General features: G+C 39.7%; 1 protein-coding gene across 2 annotated transcripts in view; it reads left to right on the top strand.

Annotated features, from left to right (window-relative positions):
• LOC122792307 (phosphatase and actin regulator 2-like) overlaps positions 1 to 25247 on the top strand; it is a 1188181-nt gene that overhangs the window by 601107 nt on the left and 561827 nt on the right. The gene's annotated exons all lie outside the window — the stretch shown is intronic.

The raw sequence follows: 25247 nt of genomic DNA, 5'->3' as shown, positions 1-25247 counted from the left end.
ATGATTTAAATTCTTTTAGTTTCCAGTGGCTTTTTAAGTAAGGTTCCCTCTTCTTTCTGTTCAGACCACTGTGGCAGTAGCCCATGCATCAGTAACTCTACTCTGAAATAGTAATAACACTGATTTGTGATTACTTCTAGCCACCAGATCCTTCAGCATTACCTCACTTAGTTACTCAGCTGCCTAGCATAGTACCTTTTTAAACCAGAAAGAACATAGTACAGGGTCGGAGCCTAGATGGCCAACTGAGAGCAGTGAATTTTGAGAGCTCTATAAACTAGTATAATAATATAGGAACATTTTATTATTTTCAAGTTTAAAACGTCAGAAATCTACAGATAAACTACAGATAAACTACTAAACTACATGAATATCAATTTTGGTGGAAATATACAAAGTAACTTGGAGATATATTAAGCAACTGAATATGAACAACTCAAGGAATTCTCATCAAGATGCTGCTTTGAAAAAAGAACTGCGATCGATGACATCTACCTTACAGGCACTATCTTTGAAGATGGATGGCTTTAAAAATGACTTAGAAAACCTCAAATTTAATTCTCAAAAACAGATGGATACTCTTAAGGAACTATTACATACAAAAATAACAAATATAGAGACTTCTCTAAATGAGATTGAAGGGAGACTCAAAGAAGAAGAATTCCAAAAAATAATTTCTGCTTAAACAGAATACATGGCTGCTTAACAAAATAGATGACTTAGAAAACAGGGAATGGAGAAACAACATACAAATTTTTGGTCTGCCTGAAAACACTGAAGGAGAAGACATTATTTCATTCTTAACCTGGATTCCTGAATTTTTAGACTTGAAAGAGGGACTTTCATTTGGAATTGAAAGAGCACATAGAGCACTGAGGAAACCTGCTTCTAACTCAACAAATAATCCACCTAGATCCATAGTCATAAAATTTATTTCATTTCTGGACAAGGAACTAATATGAAAATCTGCTTGGAGAAAATCACCCTTAAAATACAATCAAAGCCTGTTAAGGTTTGACAATGATTATTCTTCCAGAATACTAAAACAAAGGAAAAAAGTCTGGCCAATAATAAAACTGTTGAAACAAAGCAACATTAAAGCAAAGCTGACCTTTCCAGTCAAGATAAAAATACTTTTTGCCAATGAGATGAGAACCTTTAATGACTCAGAAGAAGCTACTATACTTATCAAAAATAACAACATAGTGTCTGTCCCAGAAGAAATGGAATGGATGGCCACTACTCTTAAACAAATAAAAGAAGCAAATCATTGGACTGATGCCAGAAAGAAGAAACAAAAACTGATTCCAATACAGCTGTCCGAAAAAAATAACTCTTTCAACTACATCTCTCAGTGCATCAACTGATATGGTACATCACTTGTCATCTGTTTTATTTAAAAAATAAAAAGGAGGGTTTCTTAAACAACTGAGAGACAGCAATGATTTATTCAGAATGTTCAAAGAGTCCAGTAATTCTTTACAAACAAAGGTAGGTCAAGATGGGTTACTATTTACATTATATGTAAGCCAACCAAAGCAACATATAATATAAACATAGAAATTTCTATTCCCCTACTTGAACTCATTTAATACTTATCTTGTTCATTTTTCATTGTTTTTACTTATAATAATTTAATTAATAATTAATTCAACAGGGTACCATTCATCAGAGTTCAGACTCAAATGTAACAAATTAACATCATATATAATAGCAGTAACAGTAGAGTGTTCTGAAAAAAAAATGCTGTCATGGAGACTAATGCCTTCTTTGGTTAAAAATGTGATTTAGCAATGTCATGTATATCCTGGTTGAATAATAGTAGCAAGCTCTTAGTACAAATGTCATCGTTATTCTGTCTAAATATAGTTAATATCAATGATGCCAGGTATCACAGCTACGAGTGCTGTTTGATCAATCCTGATATGGTGTGCGTGGATGCAGCTGTGTCTAGCAGCTAGTACAAATGTCATCATTATTCTGTCTAAACATAGATTATGGCAGGTATCATAGCTTTGAGTGCTGTTTGAGTAAGCCTGACATGGTGTGTGTGGATGCGTTTATGTCTGGCAGCTGTTGTATATTGCCGTTTTCATCTCCAGGAAGCTGTGGGTTGCGGCTTGTGATCGAGGTTTACTGATGCTTGTGTATTAGGAAGAGACATTTGGCATTTTAGCCTGGATCCAGGGGAAGGGGTGGCTCGAGCTGTGATTTGGGATATTTTGGAAGAGAATAGTTTGTTTATACATCTGCTGAGTGAGAGGTGGGAAGGCTGGAGGAATGTGTTGTCTCTTGTTGTGGCGGCTTGTGGGGAGTTTTTTTTTTTTTCATCTGTTTGTTCTTCGTTCTTTTCCTGGCTGCTGCCTCGCTGAAATGAATGAAATTTAGGCTTGAAGTTGCAGTGAAGTGAAGCTTTGCTTCAGGTGCATCACGAGCCTCTGGAATGCAGTACACAGACACACTAACAGAAACAGACGCTCCCAGGTTGCTATGGTAATGGAGACAGAGTGATGATAATGCTTACTAGCTCTGAGAAGCCTCCGAGATGATTCTCGTCAATGTTTTTGGTTTAAAAAAAATGTGTGTGTGTGTATAAATATATATATATATATATATATATATATATATATATATATATATATATATATATATAAAATAAAAGGGCTGTTTTAAACCACATGAACACATATTGATGGTCTCCCAACACTTCGTTTAGCTCAATAAGTTGAGGCTTGATAAAAAAAATAAATAAAATAAGTGCAATTTTATATTTAAAATGTATTTTGGTCCAAACACATTAAGGACTTACATAAGAGTGGAAGTCTGAGTTATTGTGAAAGACTAAGAGCACTTGGTCTTGTGCAGAACCCTTTGCTGTGGTCTGAAAGGTGAGCTTGCTCGGACGTGTTGGGCATACAGGGATAGCTGATTCTAGGGGTGTTTGGGGTTGCCGAGAAGTGCTAGAGAGTCATCAGATTTCCTTCATGGAAATATCTGTGGGAATGGAAGGTGTGTTGAGTGGTTCACTGGCAGAATGGCCACTATATGGAACAGGCTGGTAAAATGGAACAGGACAGATATTGGTTTGGATATTTTAAGAACAGCTTGGAAACACACCACATGAACTAGTGAATGGTATTCTGGCAAAACTGGATGGGTATTGTTGCTCGTGCTTGATGTACTGATAGGTATGTATGTAAGGATGGAAATATACTTATGATACCCTTCTAGTTTCTTTATTTGTTATAGTTTAAAGTCTATGGACTGTATAAACATGCTTGGAAGGAGCTAATAATAAGAATAAGCATTACAGCTTGTGGTCTCTCAAATAACTAAGCAACAGCCAAAAAAAACACACACACACAATAGTTATATAATGTATGATTTTAGTAAATCTAGACATAAAATATATAATCATCATATAAGATGAAGCATTATGCTGAATTTAGATATTAAAGACAGGATTTAATAATATGGGCTTGTATATAATAACACTACTGTCTTAACTTGTCATAAATGACATACATTACATTGAACATCAAGGGGAAGCATGATGATTTTCTTATATAGTAAATATGCATAATAAGTCATGTAATTCATTTAACTTGAATTGTAGTTTTTATAACCTATCTTGATCATATATAATACTTAAGCTGTTACCAAGGTAACTAATGTTTTATACATGACATCAAGCCTGAACTTGAAACGTCACAGAATGTAACAATCATATTCTGAACAAATAGTATTATATTTACAATAGACAGTTTAATAACATGAGCTTGTGTATAACACTACTGCTGTTCTGCTGTTTTAACTTGTCATAAATGACATGCACTATATTGAACATCAAGGGGAAGCATGATGATTTTCTCATATAAGTAAATGTGTATAACAAGTCATATAATTGCTTTAACTTAAATTGCGGTTTTATAACCATCTTGACCATACATAATACTTAAGCTTTTACCAAGGCAAGTAATGTTTTATATGTAACATCAAACTGACAGTTATTCAAGGGAAACAATAGAAGCCTGATCTAGGAATGTCAAAGAATGTAACAATCACATTCTGAACAAATAGTATTAAATTGACAATAATCACCCGGTTTAACGTTTGCTGATTATACAAAATAGAATGCTGCCATTTAAATCTATAAACGTTCAGTATATGCCATAAAATGGCAAATTATGAATATGGAAAGGGAACTTGTAATCATTAATCGCATTAATTGGAATTGTTCTGCATTTGGCATCCTTTGCCAGAGTTCCAGAGTGCTTCTGCATGAATCCAAGCCATCCAAAGCTAAGGTTCATAGGTGTGTACTAGGCTAATGGCCCTGGAGCCTTTACAAACCTATCCCATAGGATTACCCTGACATCGTGCCACCTGACCTTAGTTCTCAGTGCCTCTGTCAAGTATATCCACTGGAGTGATCCCCGGGCTGAATTTTCTATTTCCCATCCAGTCATCAAGGTTTCTCTTGTAGAGGGCCAGTGAGGTGCTCTGTTTGACATGTATGGGAAGTCTATTCCATAGCGAGGGCAGTCTCTGGGTTATGAACCTGTCCCTCAAGCATGTTCTGTTGATTGTGGTAATGAGGTTGAGGTCACTGGAGCATGTGGTGCGGAGAGATTGGGATTTCTTTAGATGTAGCATTTCTAACAGGGCTGGATCAAACATGGCTTTATATGTTAAGCAAAGATCGCCTCTAAGTAGATGATATGAGACAGAGAGGTTTTTTTAGTCTGTCCACATAGGACAAGTGTTTAAGGCCTAGGATCCTCTTTGTGAGGTATTTTTGCGGCCTGTCCAGTTGTTGCAGGTGTCTAGTGAGGTACATGCCAAATCGAAGATTGGCCTAATGAGGGAAGAGTAGAGGGAGACAATGACCTCTTTCTTCCTGGATGCAAAACCCTTAGTAATGAGATGTGCCACATAGAAGGACTTTCTGTCCACAGTGGCAATGTGGTGGTCAAAAGAGAGACTGCTGTCAACCTGTGTTCCCAGATCTCTTATAACACCTTATATGTTTAGTGGGCTATCATCGATGTGGTAATTCATGAGAACTGGGTTTTTCCCAAAGGGGATGATGATACATTTTTTGGCATTGAGCTTAAGGCCATGGTTCTGACACCAGTCGTTGGTCTCAGTGAGGCCTTTCTGTAGGATGTCAACATCATTTGGGGAGTTAGTAATAGCTTCCAAACAAATGTGAAGCAAGAACGTATCACACACAAAAAAAAAAAAACACACTCCACACCAGAAATGATAGAAAAAGACTTTACTGGTGCATCCGGTACCTCGGTTTTCGCCTTCAAGCAATATTATTACACACAAACAGCTTAAGCTTTATATACCATATAACTGAATAATCTATTGCACATTCCCAATTAATCAGACAATCAGTCAGTGTGTTCAAATTATCAGTGTATGCATAAGATTCCCTGCCTCAGTTTTACATCTCTTGCGCAATATTGGATGTATCTAAATAAATAAAAAAGACATTTCAACAAGAAAGTACATAATATATAATAAATATAAAATATACTTCTTACCTACTACATAAATACTTCCTAAAGACTTATATCGATGTAAACATATACTAATACAGAGAAATAAATAAAAAATACATGACCAACTCCTGAAAATATATGTATTCTGATGTAATATAATAATTATTTCAAAAAAGTTTATTTGACATTCAAATTGATGTCTAAATTTAATCCCGTAGGATATAAAGTGCCATAATTAATAATACTTTTAGTTTCCAGTTGAACAAGTTTATCTACAAAATCTTCACCCTGACAAAAATAAGGCTTGGCTAACACACTGAAAAAAGGGAAGAATCAATGCCTTCATGAAATGTGCAGAAATGTTGGGCAACTGGACTCTCCATCCTGTCCCTTCTTATATCACTAATATGTTCCATAACTCTCTTCTTCACAGCCCTTTTAGTTTGACCAATGTACCACTTTATTATACAACATCCACACCTCAAGATGTATATGACCCCTCTGGTATCACAGTTGTAATAATCTTTAGCCCTGTAGGCTTTGTTATTTATTGTTGTTCCATCTAAATTCTTTATTTTATTACAAACCCTACAATTACCACAGGGGAAACTGCCTATTCGACCCTTCTTCTCTACCAACGTACCTGTGGGCAATAATTTTCAAGATTCTTAAACCTACTGTAGGAAAAGGTAACTCTATCTGGAAAAATGTCCCTAAGTTTGACATCATTGATTATTATAGGCCAAAATCTCCATACTAATCCTTTAAGAATTTCAGAAAAAGGAGAATATTTAATTTTATGTTGTCTATCTCGCCTTCATTCTTGCTGGTTGGGTTCGGAGCCAATCCTCGGCTCCGACTCGGCCATCTTCAAAATCTCGAGAGCTGCTTATTGGCTCGAGGCCCCCTCCTATATCCCATGATGCCTGGTGCTAGATACCCAGATCTCGTTTGCCGCTTCTGCTACGAGGTTGCGTTTACTGGCTCAGGTCATAATTTTCACTTTGTTCTTATATTTAAGCCTTTTTTTGTACTTTGTTAGGTATACTTTTATTGTTATAGCTCAGAGTAGATTCTGTAGCAGTTTGTTAGTGTTTACCCCCCCTTCAAAACTTGTTTTCTCTTTAGAGAGTTTTTCCTTTCCCTCCCCCAACACGTTTACCTTTCAAAATAAGCCGTTTTAGTTAGAGGCTTATCATTGTTTTATTTTTAAGGTAGACAAAAGTTTTCTTTTTAGTAAATTGTGGTAGCTTGTAGGTCTTATATTATTATAGTGTGTGTGTGTGTGTTGTTAGGGTGTGGTAACTTGTGTGAATTGTGTGTATTTTTTTTCAGTTACCTACTCTCCACTCTACTTGTTATTTGTATTGGATTTTCCTTTACAGGAATGTCTAAAGACACAAAAGTGTCGGGATTCAAGAAGTGTGACTCATGCTGTCAGAAAATGTCTCACCTGCAGGACTCTTGCTCGGTGTGTCACGCCTTTAGTCCAGGAATCCTGCAGGAGCTTAGGAATAAGCTTATCCTGAGGGGTTTGCTTAAACCTGAAGGATCACTGGCCAAGACTCAGTCAGTGAAACCTTCTAGGCCATCGAAGCCGTCGGCTCCCAGCTCGGAGTCATCACCAGGTATGGCTTCTGCTTCAACTTCAGTTCCGGCTGGAACCGAAGTACCTATCTCTACGTCAACTTCAGCTCTGACTGGAGCTGAAGTACCTATCTCTCAATCGGCTCCGACTCTTCCGTCGGAACCGTCAGGGAGTCGGAAATGCTCCAGGTCACCATCACTGGAGTCAATACACTCGGCTCCAGGGTCACCCTTATTGCAATCTGAGTGGAGTCATCGAGCCCACTCTTCTCGGTCGTCTAGGCTATCTGACCATGATTTGGAGAGAGTGGTGAGCAGGCTTTTAAAGTCGCAGGCCCTGGCAAAAATGCTATCCAGCCGCCCTCACCAGGGTTTGGCTCTACCTGTTTCTCCAATAGTTCCTCCTTCGACTCATCCCTTGAGTTCAAAGCCGAAGCATGCTGTGGCTGGAACCGTGGGTCCATCGGCACCGATACCTCCCCTTTTGGTGCCGTCGTCGGCTCCGATCTCTTCCATGGTGCCGTCTTTGGAGGGATCTGGGCGCAGGGACTCCCTCGTCGCCTCCGAGGGGGTGAGTGGCATCGGACCCTTGTCCGACCCCGTTCTCCCTCTCAAAGCTTCGGCGCAGGTGATTTCAGCTCCTACATCGGCTTCGGAGCCATCCCTCTCGGTGCCGGGAGGGATTCCAGTCTCTTCGGAGCTGGAGCCTTCTATGGCATCGGGAAGGGGCGCCTTCGAGGTCATAAGGAGTATGCTGGCATCTGAGTCAGCCTCACGGTCGGCCTCTTCGGCTCCTCCCCCCATGGTGCCTGCTCCTGCCTCTACCCTCCTCCAGACCCCAAGCGTGGGGAACAAGCGCTCCAGGGCACCCCATTGGGTGTATCTTCCTCTTCCGAGGCCTCCCCTGTTCATTCAGAGGAGCCCCCTCAAAAGAGAAAATGCAAGAGGAAGCATGTTGACTCCCCTGAGTCTGTCACTTCAGATACCGATTTGGAGGAGTCAGAAGGGTCCCCGAGATCTCCCTCTGAGGACGTCTCCTTCTCAGACATCCTTGAAATCCTTAGGCAGAGGGGGAACTGGACTACCCTTAACCCTTCCGAGGATGAGTCGGTATTCCTGGACGCATTTGGTTCCCGACCCTTCACCTCCTGGGTGTCTCCGCCTTTCAATCCACTGATGTCAGTGGTGGCTCGAAAGGCGTGGTCAGCTCCAGACACAATGGAACCAGCTCCCCGTAGGCCCACAAAATTCATCACCGCCCCTCAGGACAAGCAATTTCTGACCAAGGGTGTTCCCGTTGATGCCATGGTGGTAGCAGCAGCCACTAAAAAGGAGTTGGCTGAAACTTCTTCATCTGTCCATCCCCCTAATAAGGAATCTAGGATGATGGACAGATATGGGAAGTGGATGTTTTCCTCAGCGACCTTTTCCATGAGGTCTTTGAACTATTTGTGCCATTTTACCCACCTTCAAAGGGATCTCATTAAAGAGTTAGGAGATACCCTTCAAGATCCATCAGCTGCAGGGGGCTCAGGCTAAGATTACCTCCCAACTGGCGACTCTAAATTCTGTAGTAAACTCCTCCATGCGGCTCATCTCTTATGCAGCCGATGGAGCGAGTAGGGCCGCAGGCACAGGTGTGGCTTTGAGGAGACGCGCTTGGATGCAGTTATGCAACTTTGCGGAACCCTTTAAGGCGTCTTTCACCAACACCCCCTTTGATGGTTCTGCTCTGTTTGGACCACAGGTGAAGGATACCCTTACCAGGTGTGAGCAGGAAGGCAAGACTCTCTCTGCCATTGGAGTCCGTTTTTCCACTCCTTCAAGACCATATCCCAAGGGTCAGAAGAGTGGGAAGATGTGGTTCTGGAAATCCCAGGGAGCCGTGCCTGACACACGTGGAGAGTTCCCCTCCAGGGGCAGAGGAGGGAACAACAATAGATGCTGCCCAAGGGGCAGGGGGGGGGGTCTGCAAAATCAGGGCCAAAGAGAATCCTTCTCTGACAAGCCCTTCCAGCATCCCTGAAGTGCTGCCCGGCTGTCCACCTTCGGAGCCAGTCGGGGGAAGATTATCGCTGTACCCAGAAGCCTGGCAAAATATAACAAAAGACAAATGGGTACTTTCTATCATATCCGAAGGCTACAAAATACCCTTCTTTCGCACTACCTACATTCCCAGCAAATCCCTTCCAGATGTTCCACCCAATCTAAGGGATCAAGCATTTCAAGAAATTTCAAAACTGCTAAGAAAAAGAGCCATCCAGTCAGTCCCAGCAGACCAACAAGGATCCGGAATTTACTCAAGGTTCTTTTTGGTACCAAAAAAGACAGGGGATTGGAGACCCATTCTGGATCTCAGCAGACTAAACAGGTCTGTTCAAAGAACGAAGTTCCGGATGGTCATGCTACAGTCCATTTTACCCTTTCTGCGTCAGGACAATTGGATGTGCTCCATTAGATCTTCAGGATGCGCACTACCATATCAAAAGGCACAGATGCTCCAGAAGATTCCTCCGCTTCCTGCTGGGACCCAGTCATTATCAGTTCAGAGCGCTGCCCTTTGGTCTCACCACAGCCCCCAGGGTGTTCAGCAAATGTTTGGCAGTAGTCAACGCTCACTTGAGACGGCAAGGATTCCAGGTGTTTCCATATCTAGACGACTGGCTCCTTACTGCAACCACCAGGCATCACCTGCTGCTAGCCAGAGACTACACCATCCAAATGTGCTCCACTCTAGGCATCACAATAAATTTCGAAAAGTCTGCATTGTCGCCTTGTCAGTCTATCACCTTTATAGGCGCAAACTTAAACACAAAGGGCATGTCAGCGACTCTACGAGTAGACAGAGTGTTAGCCATTCGACGACATGTGCAGGTCTTATTAGGATGCAAAAAGATTCAGGCCAGATTTGTCCTAAAAACATTGGGTCTCATGGCAGTGGCTATAATACTAGTCCCCCTTGCACGCTTTTATATGAGGATTCTTCAGTGGATGCTGTTCACACAATTGTCTTTCCAGCAACTCCCGATGTCTCACAGGATAATGATCACTCAGTCATGCAAAAACCAACTTGTTTGGTGGATGGTTTCCCCATCATTACACCAGGGCAGACCATTCATTCTCCCCCCCCCCCAGTAGCTACGGTGACCACGGATGCCTCCCTGATTGGGTGGGGGGGCATTATCAGAGCAGAACAGTCCAAGGCACCTGGCAGCCTCACGAGTACCATCTGAATATCAATATCCTGGAGATGAGAGCAGTGCTTTTAGCATTGCAAGCTCTTCAGAAATATCTTCCCACCAGGACCATTGCAATTCAAACAGACAATATGTCAGTGGCATGGTACATCAACAAGCAGGGTGGAACCAAGTCATACCTCTTATGTCGAGAAGCACTCAGACTTTGGCAGTGGGCGATCTCTTCCCAACGGTTTCTGATAGCAGTTCACATCCCTGGGAAGTCCAACGTTATAGCAGACAGGCTGAGCAGAGCAATTCTCATGCCTCACGAGTGGTCTCTCAATCAGACTGTGGCAGACAGAATCTTCCACAAATGGGGTCAGCTTTGCTGCAACCTTTTTGCCACCCCCTTCAACAGCAAGTGCAACAATTTTTTCTCTCTCCTACCTCTTCCCGGACACCTCCCCAGAGACGCTGTAGTTCACGATTGTCCCCAGGGACTTCTTTATGCATTCCCTCCATTCCCCCTGATTCCCAAACTAATTCAGAAAGCTACCACACTGGGATGCAAGATGATCCTCATTGCCCCTTACTGGCCTCGACAAATTTGGTTCCACTTCCTGCATCATCACCTTCTAGAGCAGCTCTGGACTCAATTCCAGATCTCCTGATCCATCAATCGGGCGGGCTGCACCAATTTCTTCAATCCCTCCAGCTCACTGCTTAGTTTCTCCACTTCCGACTTTAGCCAAGCTTTCCCAACATCTCCCATTCGGTGCATGAAATCATCTTATCCTCGCATAAGTCAACCACTAGAGAGACTTATGCTAGTTTTTCCTTATGGGCAGAGAGCAGGAATATAGATCCCTTTTCAGCCCCTGTGCACCATATTTTAGATTTTCTAGCAGAACTTTTTCGAACTGGATCCTCTTCTGCCGCAATTAGAGTTCAGCTAGCTGCAATTTCAAACTTTCATATGGGCCTATCTGATTAAAGCATCATGTCCCATAAGCTTTGTAAAGCCTTTCTGAAGGGGACCACTCTACTCGGGCCCCCAGTAAGAGATCCCCCGCCTCCGTGGGATCTGAATTTGATTTTAGCTTCCCTGATACTGCCCCCCTTTGAACCGGCAGCTTCTTGTTCCTTGAAGTTTCTTTCTTGGAAAACCCTTCTTTTGGTTGCAGTTACGTCGGCCAGAAGAGTTTCTGAACTTCAGGCTCTTTGTGTTCGTCCTCCTTACCTAGTTTTTCACAGTGATAAATTTTCTCTTCAGACTAATCCTTCCTTTCTCCCAAAGGTTACTTCTGATTGTAATTTGAATCAGTCCATTGAACTGCCCGTGTTCTTTCCGAATTATTCCAACAAGGCAGAATACAAATTACATCAGTTGGATGTCCATAAACAATTACGCTTTTACTTTCATAGGACCAAGCAATTCAGAAAATCAGACCAGTTGTTCCTGTCTTACGCTGAAGGAAAACAAGGCATACCAGTGTCAAAAGTCACCTTATCTAGGTGGTTGTCTTCTACTATTACCTTTATATATCAGTTGAGAACCTTTCTGCTAAACCCAAAGGTCACTCCACCAGAGCTTTAGCTACTTCTGTGGCTTTTCAGGCTAGATTGCCAGTGGAAACTATTTGTGCGGCAGCTACCTGGGCTAATCCACATACCTTCATTTCACATTATAAGCTGGATGTGGCTTCCAGAAGCAGAGCTGATTTTGGTTCCACTGTTCTGAAGAGTCTGTTCCGATGAGCCACCCAGGATTGAGGTGCTGGGGATGCTGTCCCAACCAGCAAGAATGAAGGCGAGATAGACAACTTAACATTAAGAAGTTATGTACCTACCATAACGTTCCATGTTAGTTGTCTTTTTCTCGCCTTCTTTCTTGCGTCCCACCCTCCATCCCCCTATCCTGGTAGACCGAGAAGAGTTCCTTAGGCTTCTTTATCACTGGCTGAGTCTTCTCTGGCTGTTACTTCTGACTGTCAGTCTCTCCAGTAGTTTCCTGTATCCTGCTACAGTTACTGTATTATCATGATTATTATTATTATGTCTGTAGTTAGGTTACCAAACGAGATCTGGGTATCTAGCGCCAGGCATCATGGGATATAGGAGGGGGCCTCAAGCCAGTAAGCAGCTCTCGAGCTTTTGAAGATGGCCGAGTCGGAGCTGAGGATCGGCTCCGAACCCAACCAGCAAGAAAGAAGGCGAGAAGAAGACAACCAACATGGAACGTTATGGTAGGTACATAACTTCTTATTCACAAAAAACAATGTGTCTAATTCCCCATCACTTTTCCATCTGTTACCTTTCCCCATTCCAGTCATTCTTTGTCCACTTCTAACATTGTGTGCCAAACCAAATGTATTTAATACTTTGTTTTTAGCTCTACTCAGAATTTCAGGGTCATAACCTCTACTTAAGAGTTTTTGTTCAACTTTCCCCATTTCATAATCCAGCCCATTCAGATCAGAAGTATTGTTAGCTATCCTCAAAAATTCTCCATATGGCAAGGAGGACAGTAAGTGTGGAGCATGCATACTATCTGATCTAAGAAAGTTATTAACTGCAACAGCCTTGGTGTAAGGACGACAACCTATTTGGCCCTTTTCAGTTAAATGAAATTCTAAATCTAAATACTACATACTACCCTTACTAATGTTATATGTAAACTGTAATCCAAACCTGTTGTTATGCATTTTCTGCACGGAATCCTGAAACTCATGAATATCACCTTTACAAATGAATATTAAATCATCAATATATCTTTTATAAAGATGACCTTTCACATATAAAACTCTGTGTTGTAAATATAATTCATTTCAAAGTGATTGATGAATAGGATGGCATAGGTGGTGGGGAAAATGAAGCCCCCATCACTGTGCCTTCCTTCTGCAGAAAATGCTGGTTTCCAAAATGAAAACAAGTTATGTGTAAGTGAAATTTCCAATAATCTGATAATAAAGTCAGTACGTGGTCCTTCCCCCAACATAATACTGATGGCTTCCAAGCCCCATTTATTCTTGATATTTGTATAAAGGGATTTGACATCTACACTAGCCCAATAAAAATTCTCAGGCCAGTCCATACCAACCACTATATCTACCAACTCCTTGCCATTCTTTGTGTGACATTATTCTGGATAGATAAACTTTAAGTTGACTGTCCAAAAGCATTCCTACATTTTGTAAATAAGAGCCTTTACATGAAACTATAGGTCTTCCCTGGGGAGTCTCTAAGAATACATATATTTTCAGGAGTTGGTCATGTATTTTCTATTTATTTCTCTGTATTAGTATATGTTTACATTGATATAAGTCTTTAGGAAGTATTTATGTAGTAAGAAGTATATTTCATATTTATTATATATTATGTACTTTTTTGTTGAAATGTCTTTTTTATGTATTTATATACATCCAATATTGCGCAAGAGATGTAAAACTGAGGCAAGGAATCTTATGTATACACTGATGATTTGAACAAATTGATTGATTAATTGGGAATGTGCAATATATTGTTCAATTATACGGTGTATAAAGCTTAAGCTGTTTGAATGCAATAATATTCCTTGAAGGCGAAAGCCGAATTAATAATAACTCCCAGCTTGCAATCGTCTCTGAACTTTGTTAGCCAGAGACCCTTTGTGTTGGCCTGGACTTCAGAGAAGTAGATACCAAACAGTAGAGGACCCAGGACCGAACCCTGTGGGACTCCACTCGTGACTGATTGCTAGTCTGACTTGGAGTCTGCTACTTTCACACTGTGGGTAAGAACAAGAAATTAAGCTTATTTTGGGTTTGATCTGCACTTTTTTATCTGTATTTTATTATTTTACTGCATTAATTTGTACCTTTTTGACTGTTTTTACAATTTGTGCCTACCTATTACCTGCACTTGTTTTGCACTGAAATATTGCTTAGTTAGCATAGACTAGAACCAGACTTGCATAATCTAGCCTGTTTTTCATACACTTGAACTCAAATCCAGCCTTCTTACATGTGGCAAAAGAGTATGGATGTAGCCTTGTCTGAGCTGGGGATTGCTGGAGGAAGGATCATTGTGTGATTTCCCATTGGCAGACTAGTTTAAAACTGTTTAATTTCACCTGTATATAAATCTCATATTTGCTCATAACTGTGCACCATGCAATGGCATTAGTGTTGCCTTGTATAGTTGCAAATATCTGGAAACTATTTTTCCCTGGACACCAGTCAGTGAAACACTCCCAGGATCCCCCTGCTACTTTGTGGGCAATGCCACTGCGCATTTCTGCACTGCAGGCAACCCATATGAGCACCGAGCAGTGTCACCCCACTTTTCATCCCTGATCTTCTGTAGAATAAGTCCCCTTGTTAATCCAAGAGCAATAATTGATCTAATTTCCCCTCTCACAAATTAGTAGTTAAGAATTACCTGCTACTATGGGCAGTCAGTTTCCCAACATTTCTCCAGCCAGTTTGATTAACATGGGCAACCTGAGGCAATGTAGCAATTGCCTCATGTATACTTACAAACAGTTGCTCCTTAAGCAAACAAATACAGTATGTGAGAGATGTAACTATACCATGAAACTAGAACCAGTCCTGTCAGGTAACAGTAAACAAGACATCAAACAGGTTGTCAGCACACACACCTCTGCTCTCACACAAGATAAAAACAAGACACACAAACGCACATATGCAGAGGTACTTAATAAGAGCCTGCAAAAGACCTCCACTCACAAATAAACTACACATACTGGTACATGAACAAAATCCACCACTACACATAACACACACACATCAGAGTCTCAGCAATTAAGCCCCTAAGACAAAACACTTCAAAACCAAATGTTCTAGTCGTAGGCAACTGAATAGTGAGACACACAAATGTCCCCCTCACTAGGATGGACAAAGAGAAGGTCACGGTTAGCTGCCTATCAGGTGCCAGGATCTGTCAAGTCACGCACGCACTCAGGTCACTCAGCAACAGTTACTGTTATGGCTTTGTCATCGTACATGTTGTAGTGAATGACTTCTGATGCATCTCTATGGACTATATGAAGAGAGACATGACTGAACTCTCAGATTGTATCCCTAACTCTAAGCAGCATTCTGCTTTCACCTAGGATGATGCCACAATACAGACAAAAAAAATGATTGAGTTCGATGATTGGCTTAGCTTCTGGTGTCACTCCAGATCATGTGTCAGCCTGGGAAGACACATTTGACAGACTGACAGACCACGGTGCTTTGCCAGAGATGGCCTTCACTTATCTCCTCAAGGCTTTAGAATACTGGCAAAGACACTTGCATCCCCCATAGTGCCTTTTTTAAGCAATGTCAAAACAACAAAATTGCCAATGTAAAGAAATCCACTAGAGACAAACTGAAGGACCTGCTGCTTAATGCTAGGAGTCTAAACAATAAACTGCACTCCCTGGAAGCACTCCTCACCTTGGAAGATGCTGACGTCTGTACAGTCACTGAGACTTGGTTCAAGTCCGCAGAGAGCACCATGGCCATGCAAGGCTACAATGCCTTACACACATTCAGACCTCAAAACGAGAGTGAAAGAAACAAAGGTGGAGGTGTTACCCATTATCATTAAATCCAGATACTCCTTGATACTGGTAAAACAGCATGACTCTTGAGCTACTCTAGGTCCAAATAACTATAGGCAAAATACCGTACCGCATCATCGCCAGCTACAGGTCCCCCATCATGAACCAGGAGAAGCACACCACCTTCCTGGACTTACTGGAGTCACTCAGTAAACAGCCAAACACCTTGGGCTTGGGAGATTTCAACTATCCTTCCATCGATTGGGTGACTTACAAGAGTAAAAACACGACTGGTCTGACGTTTCTGGATTTTGTTAATTCAGATGCCCTGGAACAGTTGGTCTGATCCCCGACAAGGGGCTAAAATTTCCTAGACCCTAATGCTCACCAACATGGGAGTCACTGCACTGCTTCCTGTGTTTTGCCCTCCCTGGTAAGGTCAGACCATAAATCAGTCTTGTTTGAAGTAAAGATCAGGTCTGACAACCCCCACAGGAGCAAACTATAGCCTATAAGTGATGATATAAAACATTTCAAAGCCCTTGCAAACACAGCCAACAATGACTGCTATGCAGAAGAGTACACAAATGCTCTATATAACCACCTAAGCAAATGTATTGACTCAGTTGTACCTGACAGGACTAAAACCAGGTCCTCCCAAAAAAACAAGCCACCCTGGTGGAACTGTAAGTATAAATAAGCTATATAACAAAAGAAAAGTAAATATTGTGGGAAAAAATTTTCAGGGAATTGTTATGGCTAGGCTTGCATAAACCTTAGGGCCGATAGTCTAGTACCAACCTATGAAAGAAACTGATATCTATGAACAAGAGGGAACTTACTCAACAGAGGAAGACTGCCCTCCACAGCTTGAACAAGCAAATCGGGTATAATGTAAAATCCTTTAAGGTTAGTTACAAGACTAAATTAGCATCCATAGCTAAAGACAAACATAAGGCTTTCTTTAGCTGCATCAGAAACCTAAAAGGGAATGCCCAGCTATGTACCGAACTTGCAGTAGATGGTACCACTCACACTGAACCTGAGGAAATTGCCAACCTGCTAGCTGACAGATTTGGCAATAACTTCACCCCCCGTCCCCACCAGCTATATCATACCCCAAGCATTACTGGCACCAGTCCTCTACCGAGTATCTCCAAAGAACAGGTCATACAAGTGCACTCCAAGGCCAAAAACACAGCATCTATGGGAACAGATAACATCCCAGGTTGCTTACTAAGCTAATCTAAAACAAGACCTAGCAAAACTACTTGGCCCTCTCTTTAAGCATAACCTGAGCACTGGCTTTGTTCTGGCAGAGTGGAGAACCGCAACAGTAATCCCCTTTCTCAAAGGAGGTCCATCAACTGACCCAAGAACTATTGACCATAAGCCTAACCAGGCTTATATGCAAGGCCATGGAAAGAATCTTCATAGACCTTATCAACAAGGACACATGCAACCTTCAAACTCTTGGCCCGAACCAGTTTGGTTCATCAAGGGTGTATTTTGCTTATTAAACCTGGTGGACTTCTTTGAGCATGTCACCAAAGCCCTGGATAAGGCCAAAGAAGTACATACTGCCTATCTTGATTTAGCTGAGATTTTTGACATAATCCCCCAATAAGGGATCATTGAGAAACTCTCCCAGCTGGGGATTAACCCATATGTCACTAGAAGGGTAGCCAACTGGCTCACCAACAGAAGTCCACCTACACCAATATACCAGTTACCAGTGGGGTACCACAAGGATTTGTGCTGGGTCCTCTGCTGTTTGGAATCTATTTCTCTGAGGTCTAGATGAAAGTAGATGGCCTGTGGCTAACCAAGTTTGTAGATGACTGCAAACTGGGTGTAATAATTGAGTTCCCCAATGATGTTAATATATTACAGAAGGGGCTGACACAGACAAATGATTGGTGCCAAAATCACAGATAAAAACTGAATGCAAAAAAATGCCTCATTATCCCCTTTGGCAAGACATAGCCCCTGTTGTCCCTGCTAATTATGATATAGATAGCACCCCTGTAAGCTCAAACCCAGTGGTGTGAGACTTGGGAACACAGGTTGATAGCAATCTAAACTTTGATTACCATGTGTCCATAATGGTAAGAAAAGTTTTCTACTTTGTGCATCTCATAAATAAGGGTATCACCCACCAGTACGGCCGATAGTATCTGGCCAGTCATGGGTAACGGAGAATGCCTCACAATATGTGCAGCTTAAGTTAGCCCCGTTGGTAGAAAAAATACCTACAATATTAAAAAATTCATTTAAACTGTTGGAAGATCTTGAAAATTCCCCATGGCTTGAAAAAGTAAATCCTGATACATTAATGGTTACCTTAGATATAAGGAACCTGTTTACGAGTATACCTAATGAATTTGGGGTTGAGGCCATTAGAAGTTGCCTAAATGAATATAAAATGATTAATCAAAATGAACAATTTGTTATTTGTGCTTTATTAGAATTGATACTTAGCAATAACATCTTTATGTATCAAGATAAGATTTATAGACAAACATGGGGGGTAGCCATGGGCACCCCCTGTGCAAATGTCTATGCTAATATAGCAGTATATGAATGGGAGAGGACTTACATTCTCAATAATGAAAACTTTATTACTAATGCTATTTACTATAGGAGATTTGTAGATGACATTCTACTTTTTTGGAATGGCAGTATGAAATCCTTACATGATTTCGTTGAATATATGGAATCAACTACCTCCTTCCTTAGTTTTACATATGAAGCCTCACCAATTACGGTTAACTACCTTGATGTAACTATAACAAAAAATAATCTGAATAGATTTACTACATCGCTCTTCAGAAAAGCTTGTTGGAAAAATGGCATACTCCACCATGAGAGTATGCATCCACGACACATTTTTCCTAACATTGTGAAAAATCAGATGGATAGAATAACGAAGCTGTGTGGTGATATTAAAGATAGAGAAGAACTCTTGAATTTTCAAACTAAGTGTTTTATAAATAGGGGCTATCCTAACCATTTGCAGACAGCCTCTAGGGATAGAAATAACTTGGTTTTTAACACTAGCTACAAGCAAGGTCCATATAGACATTATAATAAACTAAATGTAGGTAAAGTGCAATATGACGTCAAATTTACCAATGACGTTAAATACCTAAAAGAGATCATTTGTAAAAATTGGAAATTACTTAGTATGAATAAAGAGCTGAAGAATGTGGTGGGTGAATACCCTATCTTCAGATATAGTAATTGTCCAAATTTGAAGAGATTATTATGTAAAGAAAAAATATTACACACACCATTGGATATTAGGACCAACTTTAGGCAAGGAACATTCCCATGTAAGAAATGCTGTATCTGCAAATACATTACTGACGAACAGTCATATGAAAATTTAGAAACTGGCTATAAGTTTATACCGAATTTCTATGCCACATGTGATACCACAAATATAATTTATTTGGCCACATGTGAAAATTGCGATGTATACTATGTGGGTATGACAACACGTAGGCTCAGAGACCGAGCCTACAACCACATATATGATATACGGAAAATGAATGTAAACAATGTTTTAGCCAGGCATTGTCAATTTTTTCCATCTCATGCATTCAAATTCAGGGTTTTGCAGATACTCCATCCTAATAGAAGAGAAGGTAACGTATTAGGCACCTTAGAGCTTTATGAATTGAAATGGATACTCATGCTTAGGGCGCACATAGAGCCAGGTTTAAATACAGCCCTTAATATTAGACCAGCGCTGCTATAAAGATTATGTCATGTAGATTAGATTAGATACTAGCTATAACATTATGTTGACAAGCTGATGGTGTATATAATAGGGGCTCGTAGATATATGTGTATTTTACATTACTTTTATTTGTCTTAAACTATATGATAGTGTCAACGACATAGTTATATAAACCCTTCCAAATTATTTTCATTTTTCTTCATTTGCTTTTTTCTCCTTTTTTATTCTTGTACTTTATACTTGGTTGATTTATTCACATCTGTTTTCCAACTTGATCTTGTATATATTATATATTACATATTTTAAGTATGCTTTGATATAATTTGATATGTTAATGCAAAAGAACACAACTCACAGCTAAAGTTGCTCTCACCAAATATAAGATAAATTGAGTAAGAAAAGATGAGGGCAGTCAACACGAATAAAGTCTCCAATACAGATAAAATCCACAGTGGCTCACGTTGAAGTCCAAAACCAGTCAAGGTTGAAGCATAAAAATCTTTTATTTCAAAACGGAAATGAGCGCTTTCGCATAGTCAAGCTATGCTTCATCAGATACATTAAAACAGTGCAACGCAACTAATATATATGCACCCCAAGCATTTTGGCGGGCTCATTAATTATCTTGCTTTATCAATTAAGTTAATTAGATCTAATTAATCTCCATAGAAATGGAGTCAAAGAAAGTAACTCATGTTATACCTCATTTACAATTCACAAAGTAACATAAGTCATCGAGCACAGCTTGTTTATAATGCTTGTGAACCCTTAGTAGCACTCAGAATTAGATGGCGTCATTCAAGTAAACAACTGTCAACTTAAGCTGCTAAAAAATGCTTATTTATATATATCGGCATTTGCCCCTTGATACAACATCAACAAAACGGAGCATTACTTACAAATATATATCACCGCTGGTCAGTTTGTGCTTAGAACTCAGGTAGAACATCAATAATAAAAGTGTGTAAACCACAAACGGCTTATAAACTTATAAAAAGAAAACTTGATCTGCAATCAGCTTTGAATTTGCGTACATTTTCATGCAACAACAACGAAGCATTCGCTGTATAATTAACCCCTCCTTCTGTACGTAAATGATGTCACGCGTACTGTGAACACCAACGGAATATCTCAAAAGGTTGGTTAATGCTATCCTTAGTCCTAGTGCCAACGTTGTAATATGTACTATGGGTTTTAAATAACAGCATTTCAGACAGATTAATATAAGTCTACAGCGTGAAATCAAATGCTCACTACCAGACAACATGACCATTAATAACCATTTATAACGCTCGGATAGAAATATTATCTCAGAGTGCATAAACAATGGAAAATGGCTATATACATAAACTAATGTTTGATGAATCAAGTATATATACACTAGACATATATCATATTTCTGCTACATGACATAAAGTAGCCAATAAACAATCGCCTGTTACAATGTATTGAACTGAAGTTTAAAGCATGGCTATGAATGAATAAAGTCATATATTGAAATATTAAAATAGTTAAAAGCCTGAATTACAGGTATCATGATTACAAAGTATATTGGTTCTATTCTGAAAAGGGATACTCACATTATGTCACTGGATAAAAACGTATCCCTCAACAACTAATAAGCATATATAAAATATAAGCTGCTGCATGAACATAAATATAGCTTATATAAAGCAGACATATATAGAACCATCTTATCAAAAAAAAATTTTTTAAAAAGACATATTATTGCTATAATCGAACTCATTCCTGATAGAAAAAACCTTAAAATCCTAATAATGCTGTATGTAATTTGACTATATAAGCATATCTGCGCCATATAAGTTTATGAATGGCATTATCTACGCTCAACTAACACAGGTTTCAAAGAGATATAATTATTTAAACCTGGTGGAAGGTGTGCCGCTAACTTTAAGATCCATTGCAACTCAGCTTTAGCCAACATATTCTCAATACTACCCCCCCTTAAAGTGGGTACAATTATTTGTAGAACCCTAAATTTAAAGGAATGGGAGTGATTTTCCTTTACGTGTCTGGCTAATGCATTACTTTCCTCCTGTTTCCGGATTTCATAAAGGTGATCATAGATACGGTCCCTCAACCTCCTCTTAGTCAAACCTATATAAAATGCTGTACAAAAGGAGCAGGTAGCCAGATAAATCACATTTTTAGTGTTACAGTCAGCATAATGTCTAGGTTTGAAAACTACATTCATATTCGGATGTTTGTATTCCTGTTTCCTACTCAGATTATTACATCTGGGACAGTGTAGACAAGGGTATGTCCCTTTTGTTGCTATATCTCCAAGTAATAGACTAGTAGATTTACCCATTTTGGTAATGTGTTGATCATTACAGAGTTGCTTCTTAAGATTGTCACTGTTCTTATAACAGAATTTGGGTGCAGAGCCTACTATATCTCTAATCTGTTTGTTAACCGTGAGAACATTCCAGTTCTTCCTAATTATTTTTCTAATGCTCTCCACTTCATTGGTAAACTTAATGGTAAAACATACTTTATTGCCATATGAGACCGAGTCAAAATTGGCCCTACTAGTGTGTTTACTTGGTGTAGACAATTTATCATTGGTGACATAATTAATGTCACCTATAACCTCCTGTTTAATTCTTCGCACCATATTCATATCATAGCCCCTTTCCTTAAATAGGAGCTCCATGATATTTGATTCCTTAATCAGGTCATCTTTGTTTTGACAAAGTCTGAACACTCTGGTAAACTGACTTGTCACTATACCCCGAAAGGTATAAGCTGGATGCATACTGTCTGGTGAAAGCAACGCATTTTTCCAGACAGTTTTCCTATAAAGTGTAGTTGTTATTTTACCTTCATCTGTTAGTCTTAAAGTAACGTCCAGAAAATTAATTTGCTGACGTGAACTCTCCACAGTAAATCTCAAGAAGTCAGTAGTGGTTTGTAGATGTGTCAGGAAGTTCTGAAAATCATCAGTAGAACCCTCCCAGATTATAATGTATGTCATCCACAAACCGTTTATAATATTTTATATACCTCGCGGACTCATGGGTAAACAAGAACAACTTTTCCCACCAGTATACTACCAGGTTAGCATATGTGTTGGCACAGGGGGTCCCCATAGCTACCCCCCATGCCTGTAGGAAATATTCCTCTCCAAATACAAAAATATTGTTGTTTAAGACTATATCTAGCAACTGGGTAACCAATATGATCCTATCATTGGAGAATTGAGTTTCCTTATGCAATAACTCCCTGATATACTGTACCCCTATATCATTAGGGATCGAGGTAAAAAGTTTTTCCACATCCATGGTTATAAGGAGGTAACTTGGTCTCATCTTCTCCAGATGTAAATCCTTAAGGCTCTCTAACAATTGATAGGTATCCTTAAGGATAGTGCAGCAATTGTTAACTACTGGACGTAGCAAACTCTCCAAGAAGGTAGATATAGGAGCAGTAACCCACCCATCCCCTGCTACAATCGGTCTCATCGGGATGGGCCATACCTCCTTGTGAACCTTGGGAAGACCTTTTAGAATGGGAATAACTGGATCAGGTTTAGAGAGAAACTCATATATCTCCAAACTAATTTGTCTACATAATAAAAGATCATAGATGTTATCTTTAACTGTTTGTATAATAGTAGAAACTTGTTGAATAGAGATACGTTTGTAGGTAGTATGGTCAGATAACAACTCCCTCATACATTTCACATATTCATCTGAGTCCATTAACACTACCCCCCCCCTTGTCAGCAGGTTTCACAACCAACCTATCATCACTCTTTAATCTAGCCAAAGCATGACTTTCTTCTCTGTTGAGATTATAAAACCTCCCTTTCTTTTTATGTGTTTCAAAAAACATTGCATAAATATCATTTTCACACATATCTAGGAAACATTGTATCATAGGATGTATTGGGGGTGAAAAAGTACTTCTGTTCTTAAACATGGCCAATGGTTCAGTCTTGCTTTTACTGTTCTCCTCATCAGCAAACCCGCCTACAAAATAGTCTTAAGTCCAACAAGGTCTCATCTAAGGATGCTCTAGCCGCAGGAATGAATGTGAGCCCTCTGTTAAGTAGGCTATGCATAGCTGTATCAACATTATAGCTAGAAAAATTAAAGACCAGAGTCAATATGTGGTCCTTCTGTTGGGCATATTCCGCTCCTCGGAATATTTGCGTTTTCTCGGTCCCCTGCTGCTGGAGCGCCCCCTAGGTTGTTGGACATATTTCCTTTGATAGGGTAAAAAAGGGGGGTTCATGGTTCCTTTGACGCTGTTAGTTTTGGGAATAGCTCCTGTATTCCGATGACCTTGTAGAGCCTCCTGGTTAGGCGGTGGTGTATCAATAGCAGGGAACTCAATGGGGTCCAAATCACTGACCCTATTAGAGGAAATTACTGTTTGCGTAGTGGAAAGAGTATCATTTAGTTGTATAGATAAATTATTAGCAGTATCTGAAGTTGTTGCAACACTCTCACGATTCACTGTATTCTGTGCAGAATTAGACTGATCATTATTGTGTCTAGGCCACACAAACACATGGCCATTTTGAAAGTCCAAAAAGTCTCTCTTTAACTTATGTTGTTTAGTCTTACCCAACCTTTCACCAAATGATTTTACTTGTGTAAGAACTGCATGTAATTTCTCACTACAATACTCTGAGCTGAAACTGTCAGCTATCTTTTGATAGAGTATATCTGTTTTATTACGAAGGTCTATTTCCAATGGCGAAAAGTAATTCAGTAAGAGTCTCACATAGTCAAACCCTAGATTGATATTCAAATCCTGCCACTGTTTTAATAGTAACATCATTTACGTACAGAAGGAGGGGTTAATTATACAGCGAATGCTTCGTTGTTGTTGCATGAAAATGTACGCAAATTCAAAGCTGATTGCAGATCAAGTTTTCTTTTTATAAGTTTATAAGCCGTTTGTGGTTTACACACTTTTATTATTGATGTTCTACCTGAGTTCTAAGCACAAACTGACCAGCGGTGATATATATTTGTAAGTAATGCTCCGTTTTGTTGATGTTGTATCAAGGGGCAAATGCCGATATATATAAATAAGCATTTTTTAGCAGCTTAAGTTGACAGTTGTTTACTTGAATGACGCCATCTAATTCTGAGTGCTACTAAGGGTTCACAAGCATTATAAACAAGCTGTGCTCGATGACTTATGTTACTTTGTGAATTGTAAATGAGGTATAACATGAGTTACTTTCTTTGACTCCATTTCTATGGAGATTAATTAGATCTAATTAACTTAATTGATAAAGCGAGATAATTAATGAGCCCGCCAAAATGCTTGGGGTGCATATATATTAGTTGCGTTGCACTGTTTTAATGTATCTGATGAAGCATAGCTTGACTATGCGAAAGCGCTCATTTCCGTTTTGAAATAAAAGATTTTTATGCTTCAACCTTGACTGGTTTTGGACTTCAACGTGAGCCACTGTGGATTTTATCTGTATTGGAGACTTTATTCGTGTTGACTGCCCTCATCTTTTCTTACTCAACATAATTTGATATGTTGTATGATACATACAACTAGGAATTAATACACATTAGTAATATACTATTTAGATTCCATGAAATATAAACATAATATATTATATTTATTTAAAACAAATAAATATTTAGACTTTCATAGATAGGAAGGAACATATACCAATG

Source organism: Protopterus annectens, chromosome 1.part2 (genome assembly GCF_019279795.1).
Source record: "Protopterus annectens isolate FY-2018-M chromosome 1.part2, PAN1.0, whole genome shotgun sequence".
Taxonomy (NCBI): domain Eukaryota; kingdom Metazoa; phylum Chordata; order Ceratodontiformes; family Protopteridae; genus Protopterus; species Protopterus annectens.
This window is presented reverse-complemented; position numbering and strand designations above follow the sequence as displayed.